Source organism: Buteo buteo, chromosome 11 (genome assembly GCF_964188355.1).
Source record: "Buteo buteo chromosome 11, bButBut1.hap1.1, whole genome shotgun sequence".
NCBI classification, from domain to species: domain Eukaryota; kingdom Metazoa; phylum Chordata; class Aves; order Accipitriformes; family Accipitridae; genus Buteo; species Buteo buteo.
In genome coordinates this window covers 15,687,784-15,711,781 of record NC_134181.1, presented here as the reverse complement: position 1 = coordinate 15,711,781, position 23,998 = coordinate 15,687,784, and the positions used below count along the sequence as shown (strand labels likewise).

The window sequence follows — 23,998 nt, the reverse complement described above, 5'->3', positions numbered from 1 at the left end:
TTTGTACTTCCCAGTTGCACAGACATTTTCTTTATAGTGTTGGATCAGGACAGTTTAGATTCTTAAACACTACCTTCTTGCCTCATCTCCTGCTACTAAAAAGAGACTTGCATCTTAAAAGTTAATTATGCATTTGCAAGCACTCTAAATGACTCAGGGGACTGAAATCTGACTCAAGCTTTTCATCGTCAGGTCATCAGTTCAAACCTGACTCAGAACAGCAGTGGCTGGAAGCTTCTACAATTCAACAGCTGTTTAGATGACCTACATGAAAGAATATAATACTATATTATATGCAGTTTTAGGCGCAAAAGAACCCACATCTTAAAAGTCATGCTCAGAACTGACATTAATTGGAAACCACGCAACTAGACCCTGAGAGGACAGCAGGTCTGGAAACTTAACTGCCCTGTCTCACTCCACAATCTCCTCCATACTAAGAATGGAAAACCTTGAAGATGGAAGAGAAGGGGAAAATTTTTTACTTTTGTGGCTTCTCCTGTTCCTATGTTTCAACAGAGCAAAAGGAGGTCTTGTAGGGCCCTCAATCAATTGTGTATAAATATGTTCAGTTTCAAAATTGAAGGTCAGCATAGTAACAGGCCATGGATAAGTATTCTATGCTTGATAACTGCCTTTTTGTGTGCACAGTATAGGAAATACAAGATCATCCTTATGAAACTTCTTCAGAAAATATAAAAACCAAAACCAGAGACTCAAACTCAATATACTGAAATTCTGTACCAGGTGATATCAACACTTTAGTTTTCCCTATTAATAGACTTGCTAAAAATTAATTATTGATCTGTACATTCCTATTAACTGCCACAGTATAACTTATAGAGAAGCATCAGAATGCAAAAGTGCTAGAAACCTTTTCTTGGTCTTAAGTCAAAATTTCAACACTTTTGTGAATTAAAAAAAAATTACAGTCCAGACATTTTTTTACTAGTCTAATAAAAGTAAGCTGCATTCTTTTGTATTTGAAATTGTGTCCTTGAACAGTGTGAAGAGCTAAAATATAAGTCTTATGGATTTCCTCCACTCCCTGGGGATAGGGAAGCTTTCAATTGGTCTACAAATGGAAGAGCTCACACCCCCACGAACTGCAGAGGCAGCTGAGGAGATAGCTGGTGAAGCAGAGAAGTGTTTCGCTCTCCTTTATCAATTCTCAGCTTGACTGTGACTTCTCTAACTTGTGCTAAGACCAGAGCAACCATAGCTTCAGAATAAAGTCAATCATTTCTTCAGGAGAAGTTCTCACCCCTGGTTTGTGTAGACCTTGTTACAAGAACTTAGCTCGGAAACTCTGAGGATCTCCATTTATGACTCTGCCTCTACAAATTACTGTTATAAGTATAGCCTAATGTACAATACTCAGTCCTGGTTTTGTAAGACAGAAGTCATGAGTCTATGCACTGTTTCTGGGAAGAAGGAAATGGCAGATTTGATGTGTGTATGCATCCCTGGGGTTAATATAAATACAAGGCAAGATTTCTATGTAGAATCCCATACTTGGAAGTATAGCCCCAGCTTGCATACAAAATATGCATCATCTGCAGCCTCTCTTTCTCTTATTTGGCATATTGGACCATGAAGTTTTGTGAAATAGTTCTTATAGTACTTTGACAAAGACACAGACCAAACTAAAATCTTTGTTGCTTTGAAGATGTTGGGTTTTATGTTTTCAAAATATCTAAGGTGCATAGCCTGCTATAAGAATTAACTGCCTACAAAATGTTACTTTTAATTCTAAATTGGTTGAGGTGTATTCTTAATTCTGCTGTTGCAAATGATTAACAATACTGAAACAATGGCTAGTAAAATCAGTTTTGCTAAAGACGTACTAAAGATAGTTTTGTACACATCAGTCCTTAAAAATCTGAAGTGAACAAGACATTAAATGACCCGCAAAATTCAGTTTTGTAATGAAAAAAATCTCCTAGTAATTACTGAATAGATACAATTCACTAAGTTTTCTCATACTGCTACCTAGTGCATGGACAAGCCAGACACTAGAAGGCATCCCTAATAAGTTCCTGTAGCTCTGATATAAAGCCACTGTTGCTTCATATAAATATTTTGGCACTGTCACCTAGTCTTTGAGCACAAGAACCACCTTTGTTTCTGTAAATCAATACATCTGTAAGTACTGGAACCTGGTGCCCAACTATGATTTTCAAGGACCAGGTTTTTCAGAACCCAGTAGCAAACTAAAGGAAACTACGTCTTGGACCTCAGGTACATTGTACCTGGGAAGGTAATTACCTTTTAGAAAGTGGGAGCAAAACACAGTAAACCAAACTGCTGCACCCTTTGCCACCAGATGTAAATGACTAAAGACAGTGTTGGTTAATGATTAGACTTTTTGTTCTGTTTAACCTTCTTCCATTCTGAGAGGCTGTCAATGTTGAATAACATACATTTAAATACACACAGATCTTGTCCACCTATACTTTCAAGCCAGAGCTGGGGAAAAGTGAATGATAAACAGTCCTTAACCTACAGAATACAAGAGAAAGTGTGTCCATACTAAATAAAAATTTCCATTCTCTAGCTGTTTGGGCACTTCACTTTTTTGACTTGTTTCTAGTTACAAAACCCTCTGACCAGGGAGAATTAGAAAATTATGTAGCTCCAGTAGATGTACAGCCAACTGAAATTGGCAGAATGTGAAGCAAAAGCTAACCCTGGATGATCCTGTACAGTAGACTAACAAATAACTGAAGGCAGGATGCCAGTGCAAAGCCACCTTCCCCTGAAAAACAGCAAATCCTACTCAAGAACCTGTTCAGTCACACACACACTTCATAAAAGATGGACTTTGTACCCAGGTGCAGCACAGCTGTCTTCAGAGCAGGCCCAGACAGTCACAACTCCACCTGCATAAAATGTTAAGGCCCTGATCCTTTAGCACGTTGCAGATTCAAAAAGAGGAGGTTTACATTTTCTGTTAGAAGTTGGAAAGATTTTCTTTAGTTAAATTCACAGTTCTAGCGTGGACATTGAGATATCATGCAAAATACCACGGTAACATCAGAATTACAAAAGTGTTTGCCAAATTTGTAATTAACTTCAGGGTTGGAAGGGGTTTTTTTTGTTTTTAAATCTAGCAAACATCAGCTGACAAAGAAATTGCATGCCTTAGAGCTTCTTGAACAGAGCAAAGCTGTTCAAGGCTTGATATTTTTAAACACTGCAAGGCTCTCAGCTATCAGGAACAAAAATACCAGGAGCCAAAAGTGCCTTTCTATTACTGTCATGAGTTAAAAATTAAAATATTTGGGTTGGTTAGTCAGAGGATTTACAGCCTAGCAATTAAAAAAACTTTCCAATATTATGAGATGTGGAACCTAAATAGAATCTAGCTGCTTCATGAAAACTGGATTTAATATAGAAACACTCAATGTGAAAGCCTGCTTTAACACTTGTTCTTAGAGTCCCTGTATGAGCTTGGCATAGAGACAGAAACAGCACTAAAGGGAGAAATAGAGTTTGACATGCTATTTTAAACAGAATAGGGCCCAATTCTTCAATGTGCTTTTTAAATCAGTAGTATTGACACTATTTGGCACTTGACACAGGATTGGGCCCAGATCCTCTTTCTGAACTTCTATACAATTTGGTTTCAGACTACTCTTGGTTTTATTCATTTTTTTCCACCTGCTTTGTAACCCTGTATCCAAGTAATCTTGCATCTCAAATCAATACTCTCGCTTCTAACTTAAATCTCTTTTGATACATGCTTCAAAACTGTTTGTTCTTCACAAATCTGTAATACCTTTATATGAAACAAACCCTAGTAATTTTTGACAAATTGTCAGAAATAAAGTACATTCCCAATGTTTAATCCTTCCAAGCTTTGATCTCCCCAATAGCTGCTTTTATGCTGACATTGTACCTATGCAAAAGAATTAACAACAAAAATACTTAATACTATCTCATTGTTAGCAAAATTTAACATTGTGTAAAAATAAATAAATGGTAACGAATATTGAATAACAGAAGCTATAATACTAATACTGTAGTGATAGCTTTACAGTCCCCTTTTCCCAATAAAATTTAACTAGACAGCAAAGAAAGAAAGAATCTTGCTCAGCTGTACCTGAATCAGGTGCACCTAGACTAATCAAAGTATCAGACTTAACTGTTTTTTTCTCTTTTATCTGCTTTCATTTCCCATACTGCAAGGTATTTCCTGTAGAAACTGGATATTACTATTTCTACAGCACATTTTGCTGTCCCTCAGAATCATCACCTTGTTTTGCATATTATTTTATTTTTTTCACATTTTAGCAGTGTGTGTAAGTAACTGATGGGAAGAAGAAAAGATGGAGCCAGTGCAGTGACAGATCAGAGGCAATGGACACAAACTGAAACACAGGAAACTCCACTTAAAGCTTTTCTTTATTTATTTATTACTGTAAGGATTGACAAAAACTGGAACAAATTGTCCAGATTGGTTGTGGAGTCTCCATAATTGGAGCTATTCAAAACTCAACTGGACACACCCCTGAGCAAACTGTTCTACCAGACCCTGCTTTGAGCAGGGTGGGCTGGATCTCCAGAGGCCCCTTCCAACCTCAGCTACTTTATGATTCTACTGTTTTGTGATTCTATAATTCTAGGAATAAGTTAATAATTACAGCAATTGCTGTAAAACAAGAACTTGACATAAATTTAACTAATATAAAAACAGCCTTAGAGAATACAAAAAGAGTATTAGGAGAACTCATCTGGCATTACAGCACGTGTTAGCTGAAGCTAACATTTCTTTTAAGCGCCACTTTGGTAAATTGCTCTTCCTCATAAAATATAGTTCTGTTCTAAAAAAGAAGTCCAAGAGACACATGTATTCTATATTCAGATATCAGTTTATCAGTCACAGAAATCAGTATTTATATTTTCCTTATTGTGAAAATATAGCTCAGGACTTGATCAAAAGCGCAGTTAGAATTTGCTCCTTGCTGGTTGAAGTGAATCAGTTTTCAATAGCTATTGATACCAGTTAGTTTTATTTTTCTTTGGTAAATAAAAAAGGGGGGAAGAAACGCTAAAACTGGAGTTCAACCTATTGTCACTTGTAAGGAAAAGCAACCTCTTGGCTGCTTAACTTTGAAACAACGTGACTTAGGAGAAAACTTTCTTAAACTGTTGACCCCCCACCTGGAGCATTTAGTAGACCTAAGCTACAGGCCTGGCATCTTGGAAATATGTAGCACTTGCCAGATCCTACTCCAGGCCCACCTCATTCACTTCCACTAGGCTCCTCCATTTCCTAGAAGAAATCCCCATGCAGTGACAGAGTCATTGCTCTTCACCCCACAGCAGTCAGTCAGCAGCCACCTATCTGCTTCTGTATATATGATACTGCCAGAATAAAGGGATGAATCCAAAGGCAGGTTAAAATAAAAGAAAGGCCGGCAGGAAGATGCAAAAAATCAAAGCCAGTATTCGTGACAAAAAATACACAAAGTAGAGGAAAAAAAAAAAAGGAAGAGACTGTCCATTCTAGGAGAGACTTTTGAGATGGAAGAGTCAAATAAGATATAGGAAAGAGAGGAATAATGTCAGATACTGCTAAATGGATGGTCACCAAGAGTTGGGAAAGAAGGATAGAACACACAGGTCGGTTGGAATAGTTTGTTCCACTCCATTCTGCTTTTTTCCTCAAATTTCAGAATATAAATATAGAAAACATAGGAGACAGAGTCAAGAAGTCAAGATTATCTCTACCAGACCCAAGGAAAGAGGTAGGACAAAGGGAAAATTGCTTAAAAAAAAAAAGTGCCTATAAAGTTTCTCTCTTCCTTTCTCTCTCTCTTTGGTTCCTGTGCATTTCCAGTGCCGCTCTTCAGCGATCATCATATTTTTGCATGTGGATAATTGTGCCATAGAATCTCCCCCAAAGTTAACTTTACCAAAAAGGCATCTACACACAATGACACTACTGCTTTTTATAGAAAGCCTTTAAGATTAATTGTACATTTATACTAATCCAAATTCATTTTGGAGGACTGATCCTACAGCTCAGTGTACCTAGCTCATCAGTTGAGTTATGCAACTTTAAGTGAAACATGTTAGCTAGGAAAAAGAACTAGTTCAAACCAAACTGATCATGAAACTTTAGGTATGCTGAAGAATGTTTTTAGCACAGGGGTTATCGATAGATAGAAGATGCCGTACAGGTATAGAGTATCACATTAACATTAGACAAGTACTCTACTTACAGAATGACAAAAAGATAAGAAATAAATTTTAATAAATAAATTATATTAAAAAATAATCAGGAAGTTAACCCTTTGTTTTTTCTGCTCCCTGTTCTCTCCATTAATTTAATAGGTTTAAACACACCCTGAAAAACCTGCTACAATGCATTCTATAAATTACTTAACCTTACAGCAATGGACAGAGCACACACTTAAAGCCTCCAGGAAAAAAAAAAAAAGCCCAAGACTGACTGTTCCCACATTTTCCCACGTGACGGAAACATACCATATTATAAAAGTACTAATTACTGTTTTACTGAGGTGCTTGGAATTTGATTCTGAAGACCACTCATTAGCTGCCACTCTTAGGACAAGAGCAATACCTGCATACATAGCAAAGAGCAAATACATATCAATAATGGTCTGGGTACAACATGGGATCCAGGTGACAATCAGTCCTTCATGTTTGCTGATGCTGCTAAATGCTCTTTTACGTACAATTTTATGACCATATTTCTCACCTAAAGTCTGTCTTTGCTTTTGATGCTGCTGTTGCAGGTGTTTGCTGCTGATGTCCTGTCTGGTCCAAACACTGCTCTACGCATTAATGGACCTCTTGCTTAATGCATGGCTGATAAAGAACGCTGGCAGTTGATTTGCCTGGTTCTGATTGGTACACTTGAAAAGGAAACATGAAGTTAAGGTAGTATACTGTCATGCACATGGCACGTGCAAATGCAACTTTTGTTCTGACTCTAGGAGGTGATTTGGAAAAGAATAAGAGGCAGAGCAACAGTAGCAATCAGTAGCACAGATATTTCTCTCTGCCTATTTAGGGCAAGAAGGTTTACATTCCAGATTGCTGCAGCTTTACTTTTATGTATGTTATCATTGGGATATACTTTTGTGTACCTAAATGGAATTAATCAACCTTTTCCCCAAAGTCTACAGAAAAACAAAATTCTAGAGGCAATAATCTAAAAAAATTTCCAACACTAAAATCTCTTAATTGGTTCTTGTAACTATCTAGGATGTCTGGCTATGCCCATTTGGTGCTGGAGACTCTGCATTTTGTTTCCCTGTCAGACTCGTTTCTGACAAACATTCTCTCTAAACTGCAGAACATTCTTGCATTCTTTCCCATCTCTTTTCTCCAGACTGACCTAAAATCCATAAAAGTTGACAAGAAAAAGTTTTGCACAGGGCACAGTGCTAATAGAGCACTGATAAACTTTGATCATCCATTTAAATGGAGCACCAAGGAACAAAGATGTGGCTACTTCTCAAGACAAAGCAATTTTTCAAGAGTGAATTCTAAGCAGGTGGTAACTAAGCAACAGCTCACCTGTACAGGGACTTTGATCACTTGACAAAGCAAATCAGAGCAACATAAGGGAAAGAGGACTAGAGATTACAAGGAAAAAGGGTCTTTTCTTGGCCCATCAGAGAGTAAGATGGAAAATAGACTAAAAGACACTGCAGAAAGTGGCCTGATGATTTGGAGAAGAGAGCAGCTGAGGAAAGGAGCTCATGAACATTTTATAACCATGCTTTATACTTTGAACGGCTGCTTTTACTTCAATGCCTCTTGTCACTTCACCCAGCACTGACAGAAATACTTGGGGGAATGGAGAAGAACAGTGGTTCTTCCTAACTCCAGGCTTGAAAGATGACAATTTTCTGCCCTTGGCCCTTGCAGTACCCATGTGGAAGGAGACCTTGGCCAGTGAGGAAAAAGATGAATGTACAGATCTTCAGAGGAGTTGCTGGGACAAATGGCAGCAAAGCTGGGGAGTCCAGCTGCTGAAGCCTAGAGTGGAGTCTATTTCAGGATGTAGTGACTAGGGGCACATACAGAGTTTACAGGTGCAGAACTGACCCGGGGTGAAGAAAAGAATTTATTAGGAGATTAGATGTAGAAATTAATTAATAGACAAATTAGAGGTATATGGCAAGAATAGTATCTATAGCAGTCACTATCACAAACACTGCAGATGGGCAATAAAGAAAAAACAGATAGCAGGCCAAAAGAACATAATAATTTTCAAATACTTTATGATTCCATTGATTATAAAGTTCAATTTTACCTCTTCAGGCTGGCAATACTATAAGTATGCCTCATCATATTATTACTCCTCTATCTGCATATTGGAGAACTGTTCTAATGCTACCTCCCATATGAATTAAAACTGCATTTGCCTCAAAGGGATTTGAAAATTGGGCAGGGGAACAAGATAAGGGCCTGGATTTGTAAGTATTTATTTTTTGTGGGGAGAACCTGTATTGACCTCAGAGACAGGAAATTAAAAAGTTATAGAAACATGAGGTCAGTAGTCAGACTGGTACTTCTTTTTGTGAGGAATCTTGCTCTTTTCTAGCACTTAAAGTTGCTATACTCCTGAGGGAAAACAGAGAAGAACATTTTAATTAAAAATGAACATCCACAAGACTTTAAGCCATTTTTGCAATTTCATTATTCCAGCTAAAGAAGAAAGATACTAAAATATTATTAACATCCCTTAAAATATTTATTAAGGGAGATTTAAATTAGCTGTCTCAGTCCAGCACTATTGGAATAACTCCATCTCTTTGGTATATCCAAAGTAAGGACTGAAATAATATTAGAATAACAGAAAGAGCATTGATGATGCAATTGAGTTTTAGAGTTTCTAATGAAGAGTTTATTTTCCTCAATAATGGGTAATTATTAAACTACACAGTTTCTCCTTATTAAGTGCAGAGTCCACTCAAGATCCTGGGGATCCTGAACTGCTGCTTTTTCACTGTGAGTTAAGAACTGCTGCAAATGACAATGATACAGCATAAAATGTCATATGTGTGGTGAGTACAATTAAAGACTTTCTCTCTGTATTTGTGTGAAGACTGACAGCTCAACCAACAGGGCAGCTGGGTTTATGCAGCTCATTGACAGTTTTCCCTGCGAAACTTTCTTCCTGGCTCTCTTCATCAGGTAATATCCTTCTGAACCTTTGTCAGACAGCTCTTTCAAAAGCAAACAGGATGGGGAGTCCCACCATGAGCAGCTATGAAGTCTCATTACAAAAAGTCTTTCACACTCTGTTGTCCTTGTTCTGTATTATAATGATGGTCTGCCATAAAGTGCAAAGAAATGTTATTCTAATGAACAGAGGAGAACCACTGCTACACTGAGGCATGATTAATGAGCTGAAGTCATTCATGAAGTCATTTTACATGTCTGGCTGGTGACCTTTGAATTTGAAGAATTTTATTGCATGTAAAGTATAATAGGAGAAATTATTTTTTTAGCATACAGTGTATTCATGGTTTAACAAAGGGATTTGGAATGGGTTATGGTCCAGGAGAAAAGACAATCCTGACACAAAAAATGAGACAACTTCTTCCCCCTCTCTCCTTTTTCATCTTCCTTTGATTCAAATGCAATTGAGGGCCCAGTTCTGTGCCATGAGCTCACCCATGGCTATGAGCACTTGCTCATAAACCAACATCTGACAGAATTCCCTTCCCTTGGCAAGGTCAGAGAAACTAGGGAGCATACAACAGCTGAGGGAGGATCTGACCCTGTGTTGCCAGATACACAGAAAAAAAATTAAGAAAATTAAGACTTTTCTCTTTAGATGACTGAACTCGGTTCATTAGATCATTTCAGAGGTCCCATGATGTTGAGAGACCCAGTGACCCACACTGGCAGGAGTAGCCAGCAACCCCTTTCCCTCCTGCAGGGTGGGGTCAGCAGAGGCTGAGGCTCAGACTGACAAATGACTCATACAGAAAGAACTGGAATTACACTTTGTCTAGACAGTTAGGACTGTCCCAGTTTCACCAAGGTATCTGGAAACCATAACTCTCATAAGTCTACACAAAACAAATAAAAGCACAAACCACTAGCTTCTACTTGGCCACTTTCATATATGCCACATTGGGTCTGCTTTTGTGTGACTGAACAGAAGAAGAAATAGGGTTGAGGAGTCTTTGATAGTGTTCCAGAAATCTTCCTGACTGCCAATTCCTTCTTATGGCCGTGCTTCTCAGCATGTGGGCTGCACCTACTGGCTACAGAAAGCATAATGAGGTACAAAATATTTCCCACAGGGAGTCACATACCCTGATGAGTCTCAAAAGTGTTCCTGATTGACTGAGTGAGGTGCCAGCTGGTGATAGGAGCACCCTTTCTCTCACAGCAGAATGAGAGGCCCACCCACTAGACTGAGAAGACCTACAGTACTATTTTCTGTACAGTTTTGAATATAAAGGAAATTAACAAAGCTGATAGCAGGCAGTATGTGAAGGACACAATGAGAAGGGATTGATTAGCTACTTTGTTCAAACTGTAATGATCAAAATGACAAATGATCAAAGGCAGCAAAGGACACTACATGTGGCACTGCAAGAATTCATCTATCCTCTTATACACTGCTGTTTCCAGTGTAAGGTAAAAACCAGAAATTCTACCTGCTCTGGCATCCGTAAGAAGACAGGAACTAAAAATATGGTTAACCTAGTTTAAAAGTAAAATACTGCCCTTATACTGTACATGAAGAGGAACTAAGTACCTTTGTTAGTGTCTTCTCACTCTACTGTGTTTTTTTCACTCAAATAAGAAAGAAAAGTTACCTGGACCTCAACCCTGAGTACTCAGCTGAGAATCATTCCTCTCCCCCTGCCATCCTCTGGGTAAGAGATCCCTTTGTTTCTGCACTGTGGAAGCTTGCATTGGACAAAACAGTTTGGGCATGGAAATGAAAACTATTTGGCACTTTTCAGTCTCAAAAACAGGAAGAGCAGTCAAATAGCAAGAAGAGAAAGAAATAAAGTTCCTCCATCCTTTTTAGATTTGCACTCAGTATGGACTAAGTTATAATAATATTAGCTTGTACTTCCTTCCATATCTGTTCTTGTGTGTAAATGGACAGACAAGGGGCAGTCCCATTTCTTCCTCTTTCCCTGGGAAACTAATGACAAATTCTTGCAAACTCCCTTTAAAGTTTTCCACCTGCTTTTGTTCACCTTTGGATTATAGAACTTCCTTTGAATTACTGATCATGTTATTGCCACAGTATCATGAAAACTTTAAATTGCAATAAAATAATATTACCACTAAAAGCAGGACTTTCTGTCCTCCCTCTCTCTAGCCTCAACCTGTACTTTCTTCCTATCTTTTGTGCCAGAGTAAGCATTTGCAAGGCTAGGTGGCGAGCCAGATAAGCAAACATAACTATATCAAAACTAATTCACTCTGATTTTGCCAGGTTGATTTTAAGCCAATTTGTCCCCCTTTGCTGTCCATTCTTGTGCCAGCATAAGCATGTGAGGGAGGACAGGAATGAGCTGCTGGGGTCAGGGCAGGTTGGGAACACTTAAGGAGTGAAGTTGGTTTAAATTGGCTTAAAGTGATGGCTAAATGATGGCTCCTGACACTGTTGTAGCCACACCAGATATTCTGTCATTAACCCAAGACATTATTCCATTTTAAGTTCTAACAAGTGTGACATCCCCACACAGAAAACTTCAATTTTTGATAAATCTGTATTTTCTGACAAAAAGAGTGCAGGGCAACTTTTTCAACAATCATCACTGGGAAGCATTTTCAACACCTGATGCACAGCTGCACACATGCTTCAGGCCACTTATGGTGCCACGGAGCCTGGACTGCTCTGTGACAAAAAGTAACAAATATACTTGTTTTCCAGAGAGCCCCTCTGTAGTTGCCAGGCTGCCTGTCTCTTGGCAGACTGAACAATGATACAGTACAGTGAGGCAACATGATTAGTCCAAGGTATTAGTATGACAGCTGTAGATTTTGAGAATTCACTTGCAGGACACTACACCAGGGGTTTGGGTTTTTTTTTATTTCCATAGTATGGAATAGTATAGTTTAAATTGTCTAATGAGAGCAGAAGAGCTAAGTGGGATTTGATATTTTGCCTAATGAGGTGTGCAGAAAATTGCTAATGGATTTAATCTGCATAAATTTCTTCTAGCATACATATTCCCATGCACCCATATACATTCACTCTAAAACTCAATTGCTAATGATGAATTTTATTTGTTCCCACATCAGAATTAAGAATATTTAATGAATTGTAATGTATAGTTAGTTATCATATTCATAACTTAGACCTTGTCTATATTGAGGCTGGGTGGGGGAAGAAGAGATAGCTCCTTGTTACAGCTATACCAAAGCAGTTAGTGTGGCAAACACAGTGTAAATGCAAGCACTTGATGAGGCTCACAACAATGGCATAAACCCTGCTGAGTAACCAAGGTATATATTACCAAGGGAGAATGAATTTTGTATAGATGTAAAGCACCTTTAAAGGATAATACCTTTTCCTCCAAGACTACATACAAATATAATCAGAGTGGAGCACTGACAAACCCTTAGCAAATCCAGAAAAGAACACGCAAGTGATTCATTAGCAAGCAAGAAGGGTTCATTCTGTAGTCAATTCACCAAATTTTCCACAGAACAGAGTGAAAGCAAGCAGCAAGAAATACTTTCCTCAGCAAAGGAAATGCATCCAATGCATGGAGTAGCATTACATGAATTTTTCTTCTGGGATGAAAAAAGGAGAGAGAACATACCAGGAGGGTAATTTAGCTGTATAAGCACAAACCTATGCTTGGAATGGTGTGAAACTAGGTATTTCTCTCTCAAGTCTCCTGACTCTCTTGCAATTAATATTGGATTTGTTTCTGAACCATAGGAAATCCTCCTGCATTGTGCAATTTTCCCATCATCCCAGTCAATGAGCACCTCTCTTATATAACTTCTCCTTTCACACAGACCAAGTACTTCCAAAACACAATTTACCTTTTTAAGTATTGCATTAGTATATGCATGAAATTAAATATCTTGCAATAGTATTACTCCACCTTGATTGTGTTGCCAAGAGGTTTGCCATTAATTAAAATAACACTGGGTTTTGAAACTGTCTGTTTCTATGGGTAAAGAAGGAGTTGTGAACTAACCAGTTCAGATGCAGGCAAGTTTAGAGAAGTTACTTTAGGGATGAATCCGGCCTATTGTTGATTGGTTAAATCCTAATGGGTCTCCAACTCCTTTTTAGCTTTGGTGAAAACCACTTTTTGGTGTTGATGATAGTCAACAAGCACAACTACTACACAATAATTAGAAAGGCACCTCTGGATTGTTTGTTGAACCATATGACCTTTTAAAAGGCAGGGGGGAGGGAATAACAGAGAGGAAATTAAAACAAGTGTGCATCAGTGAGTTGGTAGAGGCTTCAGGGAAGTCTGCCATGCTACTTGCCTTGCTCCTACCTCTGGATATCCTTGTGGGGCTAAGCCATAGAGACAAGTACAAGAGAGAAGAGATAGGTAGAAAAAGGACAAAAACACAGCTAGAGACTCTTGAAACAGATAAATACAGTGAAAGATTTCAGAATAAAACATTTTTGGACTTGCTGAATGTAGCCATTCAATATAACTTAAAAAAGATTTGTATTCATTAGCAACATATCATTCCCAAATCTCTTTTGGAGCCTAATGTTACCTGCGTTCCATCTTTTACCTCTTCTTCCCTATTAACTTATATGTCAAATTTACTGTATAGCTTGCTTTTCAAGGAAAACACCCCAGAAATGCATTATGATGACAAATAACTACATTAAATATAATACCAGATAGCAACATTTGTACCTGAGGCTTATTTCCTAAAAAACCTAGATGGACTATTAGTATTCCCATGATTCAGTACCATTCAGTATTTTTATTTACATTTACCTTGTATAATATAGGATGCCTAATAAAATTATTGCAGATAATGATTAAGACAGTAAGAATAGATTTAAATGGTAATATTCTGTGTCCAGAAACAATTACATCTCAGCTGAAAATAAGCACTTCTTTCCTGAACTACCTATTATCTATTCAGGTGACTGAAATAACAAGACCATCTGTCTACTTGCAAAAAAAAGGTTACAGTCATCACCCCTGTTGCCCCCAGCCTCTGCAAGGAAGAGCATGGAGGCTTGATATTCCAGATACGTCAGGCTTGTGGGGCTGAATAGTTGCAGTCTTTCTACTACTACATACAGGCAGGGGACAGTTTATTCCTGTCTTTAACCAGTACATTTCAGGACTCAAGTTACTTGAATGTCCTTCATCAATGAAGTTATTCCATAATAAAAGAGAGCATGCATTTCAACTGAAATATGTATTCAGAGTGACTCTGCAGACACTGTTATATTGAATGCATAAGGCACCTTCGAAGCTGGAATCATGTGAGGATAGAAGTTTCTTATTTTTACAGAACAACTGGGTATATTCATGCTGTACTTTGAATATAGACTGGCACCTAAATTCCAGCCAAAATTCACCTCTATGTTTGCATTGTGACAAGCTTCAGACAACTCTAGGGAGATGAGGCAAGAGTACATCCCCTTACAATAGACTCAACCATACCGTAGTTTGTAGCATAGGTGCACAAGTATACTATGCCTCATACTGTCACCATCACCAACCACATATGATATTCTTTCTGCAACATCACATTTGACAATGGAGAGGCAGCCCTGGATCTTTCCTGCAGCAGCTTTAATACTGCCCATCATCAGGGCAGATAAGTATGATCCATGCCAACCTACAGACACGCCACAGGTGGCGTATGGAGGAAAGTGGGTCAGGGAGTACAGTGAACTTTAATCCATTCCCATCTTGGCTACAAAGGGAATGTATATTGAGTCAAAGCAATGCCTGTATGAAGGATTAGCGAGGCACTTTCCTGTTTGCTGCTAGAATTAACATGCACATTCAGAAAATGGTAAGGAAAACTGGCTATGCTTCTAAGCCACCTTGGGAAGACCTTCTTTTTGGGTTTACAGCTCTAGCAGTGAAACAAACTTGCTTGTTCAAAGAAGTGTAATTTACCACCTGCCAATGCCATCTGAGTCCAGTCATACAGACAGCAATATTTAGATATACTTCATGTGCTTTCTGCCATTCATTGTGCAATAGTGGCACATGAAGAGACTTGATGTTGATAATGATCAGGCTTTTAATAAAATGGCCATTTGCAGGTAGGGAGCATTCCAAGTGAACTGGGGCTGTCTTCTGATGCTTCTTGAAACTCTCCGCTCCCACAACCCCTCCTCCAATTCCACGTAGTAAGCTACAAGCAACAATTCAGTCTCTCATTCACTGATCCCTCTTGCTGCTCCCCAAGCTTTGCTCTAATTTAAATCATTAAATATATTTTAAAATAAAACACAAGAAAATCTCTCAAAAATATGTGAGGAAAATTGCTTGGTTTGTACCAGTTGAATTAACTGTGGGAAAATTCTTTTGGAGATAAGTTCTATTATACCAGATTTCAGTATAAAACAATGTAAAGAATTGAACCTGCAAGTGTTATCATTTTTATCCACAAACAAATTTTAAATTAGATTACACTAGTGACAAAGTTACTAGTGTGCTTATATGTATCCATAACTTCACTCCTTAATATGAGAAGATTTTGTCTCAGTGGAGTTTCCATGGGCCTCCACAGCAGAATCCTACAGACAGGTCTTAAAGCTCTGAAGAAAAAAATATCTGATACTCTTTCTGGTCCTGGAATTTTAAAGAAATATTTCTCACTTAAGTGTTGCAATAAATAAATTAATAATTAATCTATTAATATTGTCCTTCGTCCCGAAAGACTGCTGTGAAATTTGACGTGGTTTACATGTAAGGTTTTTTTGTAAAGGTGATACAAGTATATTGAATTAGTTTACACTGATTCCTTAGTCCATATTTCAAGTGTAAAAGTAAAATAATGCATGACAATTGCTCTCTGGTTTCCATTACCCAGTCCATTTTTAGCAAACATTTACATCGGCTAATTTGGAATAAGCCAGATAGTTTTGACTCAGGTTGTAAAAGCAATTCTTTCATAAGTGCTGTTAATTACACTGTTTGTTATTTAAAAGAGTACAAATTGTTTACAAGGCTTTCAGATAAAGTTCCTAGAAATAATATTTGCAAATACATTCTTTGTGGTGTGCAATATTAATAGGCTTTTTCCATATAACAAGCAGGTAATGCAGATATGATAACAAATACATTCTAATTATGAACTACATTTGTGAGGCTGCCAATTCCCAGTAAAAACACAAGACTTAGATGACTACAGAAACTTAAACACTCTTTATTCCAACTCATTAACTTTAACTACTTAGAAAGGAGGCCAAGGCATAACTGGTATCTGGCTGAAGGGATAGTGTGCAGAATTTTTAAGAATAGTATTTTATATTCTGTTAATTTTAGGTATTAAATGTCATTTTAGGAGGTTTGGGAGTTTAGTTGTACCAACTGGTTTTCATTGAATTAGAAGAGAACCCTCTCATGGTAGCAGGAATGCAAATCGGAAGGAGTAGATGGGGAGATACCTTGCTTATAATTCTTTGAGTAAGCCACTGTTGTGATAAGTTATAGGAAAAAACACAGCTGGGTCTTTTTTTTTCTTTCTTTTTTTTTTTTTTTTTAAATTAACTTCAGAAAGAAGCCAGTTAGGTCATAGCTAGCCACAACAGAGTATATCAGTGTTAGGCAATTTATATTTAAGTAGGTTAAGTAATTCCATATATTTAGTAACTTCTCTACTGACCATTTACAACCAAGATAGTTTCCAGCTGCCTACACTGGAATAATTATGTAGTTGCAACATTATTCTTGTCCAGAATATCCAGAAAGGCTACATGGAAACACCTATCACACTTGTCATTAATAAACAAACTGTTACATTTTGTAATGTTTAAGATCAAACACCTGACCCAAACACTGACATCACACTGGGGCATGGCTGGGGACATGACAGGCTGAGTACAGCAAACTTATTGGAAACATTTATTAAATTTCTACATTGGCCTATCAGTTATGTCACAGTGGGTTATATCATTCAGATTTCATTGTATCACATCATGCCTGTCAAATTATAATGGTGCCTGACTAGCAAAACACAATCTAGTCTAAAATTTGATTGTATCTTACCTGTTTGGGGGTTTTGAAAAGCACAGCAGATTATATGTCCTTTAAAATATCATAACTTTCACCTCAGACTTGTTGTCAACTTGCTGTTCAACTGAAAAAGAATATTCACAAATGAATGCCACATGTCATGTAAATGTGCAATAAATTGAGACAAGTCAAAATTATAAGTCCAGGTAACAGATGAGCTGGCTAGCTGTGAGAGTGTCTGAGTATCAAATGATGATTGAAATAAGATACTGAATGTTGTCAGCTTTACAACTCAACCATTAAAGCATACAGAACAGGCATAACAGGTTCCCTAAGACACACTGCATAGCCACTGAAGCCATAGTGTCATGCAGCTACATCTATGTATTCTAACAGTACTGTTTCATATTTAAATTACTAACACAAATTTTAAAAAGTGTCCCTACTTAATCAGTTTGTATATATTATTATGCATTAAACAGTAACATTGGAGTCAACAGGATAACTGCCATGTTGGCTGAAATAGGACCTGAGTCTGCCTTACCTCAGTCTTGCTTTCAAGGCAGTTAAGCCATGAGTCATTTCACACAGTTAAAATAAAAAACTTCTAGAACAGCTTCTATTAAACATATATGGGATAATTATTTAAAAAAAAAAAAAGAGAGAAAAAAGTGTGTGATATACAGGCTATCATTAAAACTTAGTGAAGTCAACTTGTGAGCCATTCTAGTGCTGGCATGTTTCTTATTGATTTGCCTGGCTCTATATCTAGGGAAGCACCCAAACAACAAAAGATTTTCTGCTCAAAATTTTTTGCCATCAAAAACACAAGAGATTTTGAAATGAAAAATCAGTGAGAGTTGAAAGATTCTTGGCAGCCTCTACTGTTTCTCAGCTCACCAAAAGTACAACTACTGAGGAATCTCCTTCTTTTAAAAGGAAAGGGGGAAGAGGGAAAGATAAGGGGGGGGGGAGAAGAACACTGGAAAAAAGGAAAACCAGGAAAAAAAAGAAAAAATAAAAAAAGAGTACACTGCCTGCCTCAGGTTTGGTGTGGGGGGTTTTGTTTTTTTTTTCCTAACAGAGCAAGTGCAGATCCAGTTGAGAGTCACAACCCCCCTTCTTGCACTATAGAACAGGGCCCCCGTGTCAAATCATTCAGGAAACTTTCACTTCTTGTATTAGTAATTGTTTTGAAGTCATAAAACTCTTAGTACCTGGCACAGAGTAAGACTCAGATCTCTGACAGCTACATCAGAAGTTACAAGAAGGTGACAGAAAGGGGAAAAAATAGGTAAGATACAAGTGAGAGAAAATGACAAGAGAGTTTATTTTATGGAAAAGTAGGAAAAGCTGATTAACCAGCGTTGAGCTATTGTGATCATGGAACAATTTTTTTAAAAAAACAAACTTGTGACAATGAGGCAGCAGAACAGATTCATCACAGAATAGAGATGGACATGTCTAGATTTGCCAGGTATGGTTTTTGAGCAGTCTGAAGACTATTTACAAAAATATGAAACTAGAAATTTCAGTATCGCTCTCTAATTATAATTTTCTCAAGTGTGGGCCAATTGCATACAGTGGTTTGAACCCTGGAAACAAGGATTGAATGTAACGCTTCGCATTTCTGTTATGCATGTTCTTTGTTTGAAAAGAGAAAGGGGCTGCATGTTCAAATCTCACACACAGACATGTACAAGCATTTTGTATGTCACTAAGTAAACCCCAGGGTTCTTTGTTTAATAAAGTACATTACTGGAGTCTAATAAAAATGGTGAACATATTCCAAATAGCAACCACACCATGGTGCAAAGCATTACTCTCTCAAGGTCAGCAAATAATTAATGTCTTTAAAGTGAAAAACATCTTAAAAATACTAGAAGAGAAAGAATTTTCCTTGTAAGTGAACACTAATTATGCAACACTTTGTTAAAAAAAAATGTCAGATTAGCTCTTGTCCTTCCATAGGCCCAAAACGTTTAAAACAAAAGAGCAATGTAATCTAGTCACATCCTAGATTTGTTCAAGCAATACAGTTGTTGCATTTATTTTTATAAAAGATTACTTTTCTGTATTTTGCTTCATTTGTAGCTGTTATACCATTATATAAGATAAAACATATGCTTCCAAAAACATCTAATTGTCACAAGGAAATAAGGGGGTTTTGTGTAGAAATGGCTTTGCCATAACACTGCTACATTTCCATTGGAAAACAGGAAAATATACAATAGTTCTACTCATGAGCTGAAAATAAATGCTTGAGAGAAAAAAACCCAAACAGTGTCCATTATCCAATTTGGCACCCAAAATATTTTTCACCTTTTCTAGTAAACCGTCCTTATCACACCATAATGAAGAAAGTGAAATATATCCCTTTTTCTGTCTTTAAATAACTTGCTGCTAGGAATATTTTCCCACTATTTCTAGCACTGAATAGTATTTTGTGTTATAGGTAGAGCAAATGAAGAAACCTACTTAAAGAATAAAATATTACTCTTTAGGAGTAAATGTGACTGATTCTAATGAGGAAAAAATTAATTTTTAAGTATCCAGAATGAATTATAGGTAAACTTATTTTCAAATTAAGTCTCTTACAACCTACAAATACCTTATTAAACACTGGTGCATAGCACTTGTTCTTCCTTCTTAAACTCAGACATCCATTTCATTTACATGCAATATTTTAAATGCATTTATTTAATGCAACGCCTACCTCTGTACTACAAATTGCTTTTATTTGTCATGAATTCTAATGCTCATTATTTATTCTGCTTTGAAATATCCAGCCACCCTTGGCTTGCTTTTCTCTCAGGCTTTGATATATTGGAATCATTTCCCCGGGCAGCAATCAGTGTTGATAAAAGAGTTTGAAACTCAATTCACAAATAGATAGCATATTTACGTAAAAGAGAACTAGCACTTATTTCCACTGTGTATCAAAACAAATACAGGAATACTGCTTCCGATAGAACTGGATTCACCCAGCAAGACAGACATATGTTGGATATTAAAAACTGTGCCAGTTTACAGCATTTAAGGGTTTATTCTACTTCTGGAGATAAAATTCTATCTGCACAACTAACAGCAAAACACCATCTTCGGTCTCAGAAGTACACATTGATACTGACTGCTGAACAACCTTCTGCTCTGCAGTGGGCTAGTCTTAGCTAAGGGCCAAGCTCCACCAAGCCATTCACACACTCCCCTCAGCAGGACCAGAGGGACAAAATTAAATAACTAAAATTAATTTGTTAAAATTAGTGAAAGTTACTAATTAAATTAAAATAACCCATTAAAATAGATTCAGTGGCAAGAAGCAAAGACAAACATTCAAACACCACCTTTCCTCCTGGCTCTACCAAGCTCAACTTCAACCCTTCACCCCTACTCCTCCGCCCCAGCTCTGAGCAGCACAGGGGCTGTGGGCAGCATGTAGCAGTTCCTCTCCTCTGAGACTTCCCTCTCACACTTTCCCCCTGCTCCAGTATGGGCTCTCCCCACAGGCTGGTGTTCCCATCAGGAGACAACCACCTGCTCTGGTGCGGTGTCCTCCACCAGATATCTGCTCCACCACAGAGCACCTCTACCTCCTTGGTGTTGCCTCCGCTTTTTCTCCCTCTTTTTTCCACTCCTTCTCCTCCATTTGTCCAGCATTTTCTGCCCTCTCTTACATACGTTGCCACAGAGGCAGGGGCGCAGCTGTGCCCTTGCAGAACCAGCTCAAACCGGCTGGAACTGGCCCAGCCCGGCACCAGGCAGCCCCACCTCTCCTTACAGAGACCCCTGCAGCCAACACCTGGGCACAGACAGCCAGGACCCACCCCTGCAGCACAGCTGTGACATCCAACATCATTTTGCATCAGGCAGTCAATCGCCTCTCAAGTTACATATGCCAGCACCACGACATCCACCAAGATTCCCAAGACACCCCACAGAATCTCTACTTCTTTTCAAAAAAGCCAAAACGCCCCACTAAAAACACAAATCGAGGCTGCATTTATCTTTTTCTCAGTACTATAATTAATTGTGGAAAGAACTATTGTACCCTAGTGCATCTGTGTTCTGTATTCCAGCACCATTTCACACTCACTGTAAGCCAATTTGTCTTACCTACTTCCTCGCAAATTTGCAGATGAAAACATTAACACATTAAATTACATAATTTTGCTGTTTTTTTCCCAAGAAACTTCTGGGGTGTGCATGATGGAAAGCAGACTACTAGTCAGATTAAAAAGATGGGTAAAATAAGCAGACAGGACAAAATCTTCAACAGTGACGAAGCCTGCCCGATCCTCACCGTGATCCCCCCATACACCTGAACCATTCTGGAGAACATGTTGCAAATATATTATAGAAAGTCTTCCAAAGGTAAAATAAAATCACCTCAGGCAAGAGCGGCAGAGCAGACAGGCTGCCTGGCTCTGGAACATGCTCTTGCCATTTTCAGTGCCCATTTGGTCGGTAATGCAGTCAGTGTCCTGGCAAGACCAGAGACCTGCTGTGCCACAGGTGGCTTCCTAGGGTACAGGAAGGCATTTAGAGTAGCAAAAGGACAGCTTACACGAGAGAGAGATCCAAGCCACAGAGATGACTTTGGATTTACTCTGAGCCTGTCATTCTTTATTTCTCTTGCTTTGTCCCTGCCACTTTCATTTGGGTACATTCCCATTTGTATTAGTGATTGGAGACCTAAATGCTACTGGTATTGACAAGTAATAGTAACTGCTCTTTAATTAGAGTCTTGTGCTATAAACATGTCTATACTGACATGTCATTTCAGAAGTAGACACTTCTGCTGACTTTTTAGGCTTGTGAATAGCAGCAGAACAGTCCTGTCGAATAAGTCGTCCAATTTTCCCATGTTCTTACTGACAGCAAACTTGATAAAGTCTTTCCAGTCACTTTACCAGGAAGATAGAAGTATAAGTCAACATTGCAAGGGGATGGACATCTGTTCTCTGCTCTGCTTGCTTTCTTAATTAAGAATAGAGTATGTGCACATTACATAGAACCAGCAAACCTTAAGAAAGTTACCAGTGCGATCATAAGCTGAGCCTCAACGCTCCTGAATATTAGGTTAATTCTGTATATGTGCCTCCCAGCAGAGACATTTCACATGCTGGCTGGTTTGGGAGATGAGGTCAACATTCCTAAGAGTCAGGTAAATGCCAGTGGAACCTTTCAGAGGCACGTCAGACTGGAACACACACCAATAGCAATCACACTTATAAACCTCACTCAATTACAGGCTTTTCAGCTCAGGATGAAAAACATGCTTGCCCTAAAGAAATGCATTTAGGCTTTCTCATTTCTGAGTGGTGAAAGAATGATGTCAGCCATCCATTATTGATCTCCTCAGGAAAGAAAGCATAAAACAAAGCAGCTCTGAAGATACTAATACAACAGGGTTGTGCTAACTTGCCACTTTCTTTTAACAATATCTTTACTTCACTTTAGAAAAAAGTTCATCTTTTAGGAGTACAGAAATGTGCATCCAAAAGAGGGCTTTAATTGAATAGGAAATACTATTTTTAATGTAATTAGCATCTTTAGGCCACCAGCCATTAGAAGATAAATACCTTATATGAAATGCTGCACAGTTAATGTGAAATCTTTTTTTCCTTCCAACAACTAAATAAAAATTTATAGCATACCTATTACATACAGGAAGCTAGTATATTCAATATCAATAAGCCTTTTACAGATCTTCATCACCCTTAAAACATTGCCTAAATCAGATTTGGAAAATCTTAAGTATTAAAAAAAGTTCAAAAATAAATTATTTTCTTAACTTTTTGTACTTGCATAGCATTCCTATTCTTCACATTATAAAACCTTTCCATGAATCATAGTGTCCTGGTTTCAGCTGGGATAGAATTAACTGTCTTCCTAGTAGCTGGTACAGTGCTATGTTTTGAGTTCAGTATGTGAAGAATGCTGATAACACTGATGTTTTCAGTTGTTGCTCAGTAGTGTTTAGACTATAGTCAAGGATTTTTCAGCTTCTCATGCCCAGCCAGGGCACCTGACCCAAACTGGCCAACAGTGTATTCCATACCATGTGATGTCCCATCTAGTTTAGGAACTAGGAACGGGGGGGCAGGGATTTTGGCCGCTCGGGGACGGGCTGGGTGTCGGTCGGCGGGTGGTGAGCAATTGCCCTGCGCATCATTTGTACATTTCAATCCTTTTATTACTACTGCTGTCATTTTGTTAGTGTTATCATTATTAGTTTCTTCTTTTCTGTTCTATTAAACCGTTCTTATCTCAACCCAGGAGTTTTACTTCTTTTCCTGATTTTCTCCCCCATCCCACTGGGTGGGGGGGGGAGTGAGTGAGCGGCTGCGTAGTGCTTAGTTGCTGGCTGGGGTTAAACCACGACACATAGTCATTTTCAAACTATACTATGAAAGCATTCAGGACATCTCTGAAAAAAAATTGTAAGATCTCTTCAACTTTCTATACAGGACTAGGGATTGATGTGAGATGGTATAGGCATACACCCCTTCTGCAGCTTCCTAGGACATGAACACTGTACTTCACAAGATGACTATACATAGCATAAGGCATTAAAATATTTCTAACAAATCATTAATACAGCTTTCTTACCCATTTGTAGAGAAAACTATATAAATGTTACTACATCACACTTACCTGGAATCCTCCCCTCCCTATCCTTCAGCTTTTAGTTAATTTTTTTGCTTCTGTTAAATAAAAGGTATTTCTCACCCCAGAAGGCACCACATATCAGAAAATAAATTAATATGTTTCTAACAATTACTAACACCTTCAAAACCTCTGGAGAAATTTGTACAGCAATTAGGGAT

The 23,998-nt window shown here is 38.0% G+C and overlaps 1 long non-coding RNA gene across 1 annotated transcript in view; it reads right to left on the bottom strand.

The window, feature by feature from the left end:
• Nucleotides 1-23,998, bottom strand: part of LOC142036715 (uncharacterized) — a 265,893-nt gene that overhangs the window by 123,002 nt on the left and 118,893 nt on the right. The window contains exon 2 of the long non-coding RNA XR_012652209.1: nt 17,202-17,292. This is a non-coding gene — a long non-coding RNA (uncharacterized LOC142036715). The remainder of the gene's footprint in view (nt 1-17,201; nt 17,293-23,998) is intronic.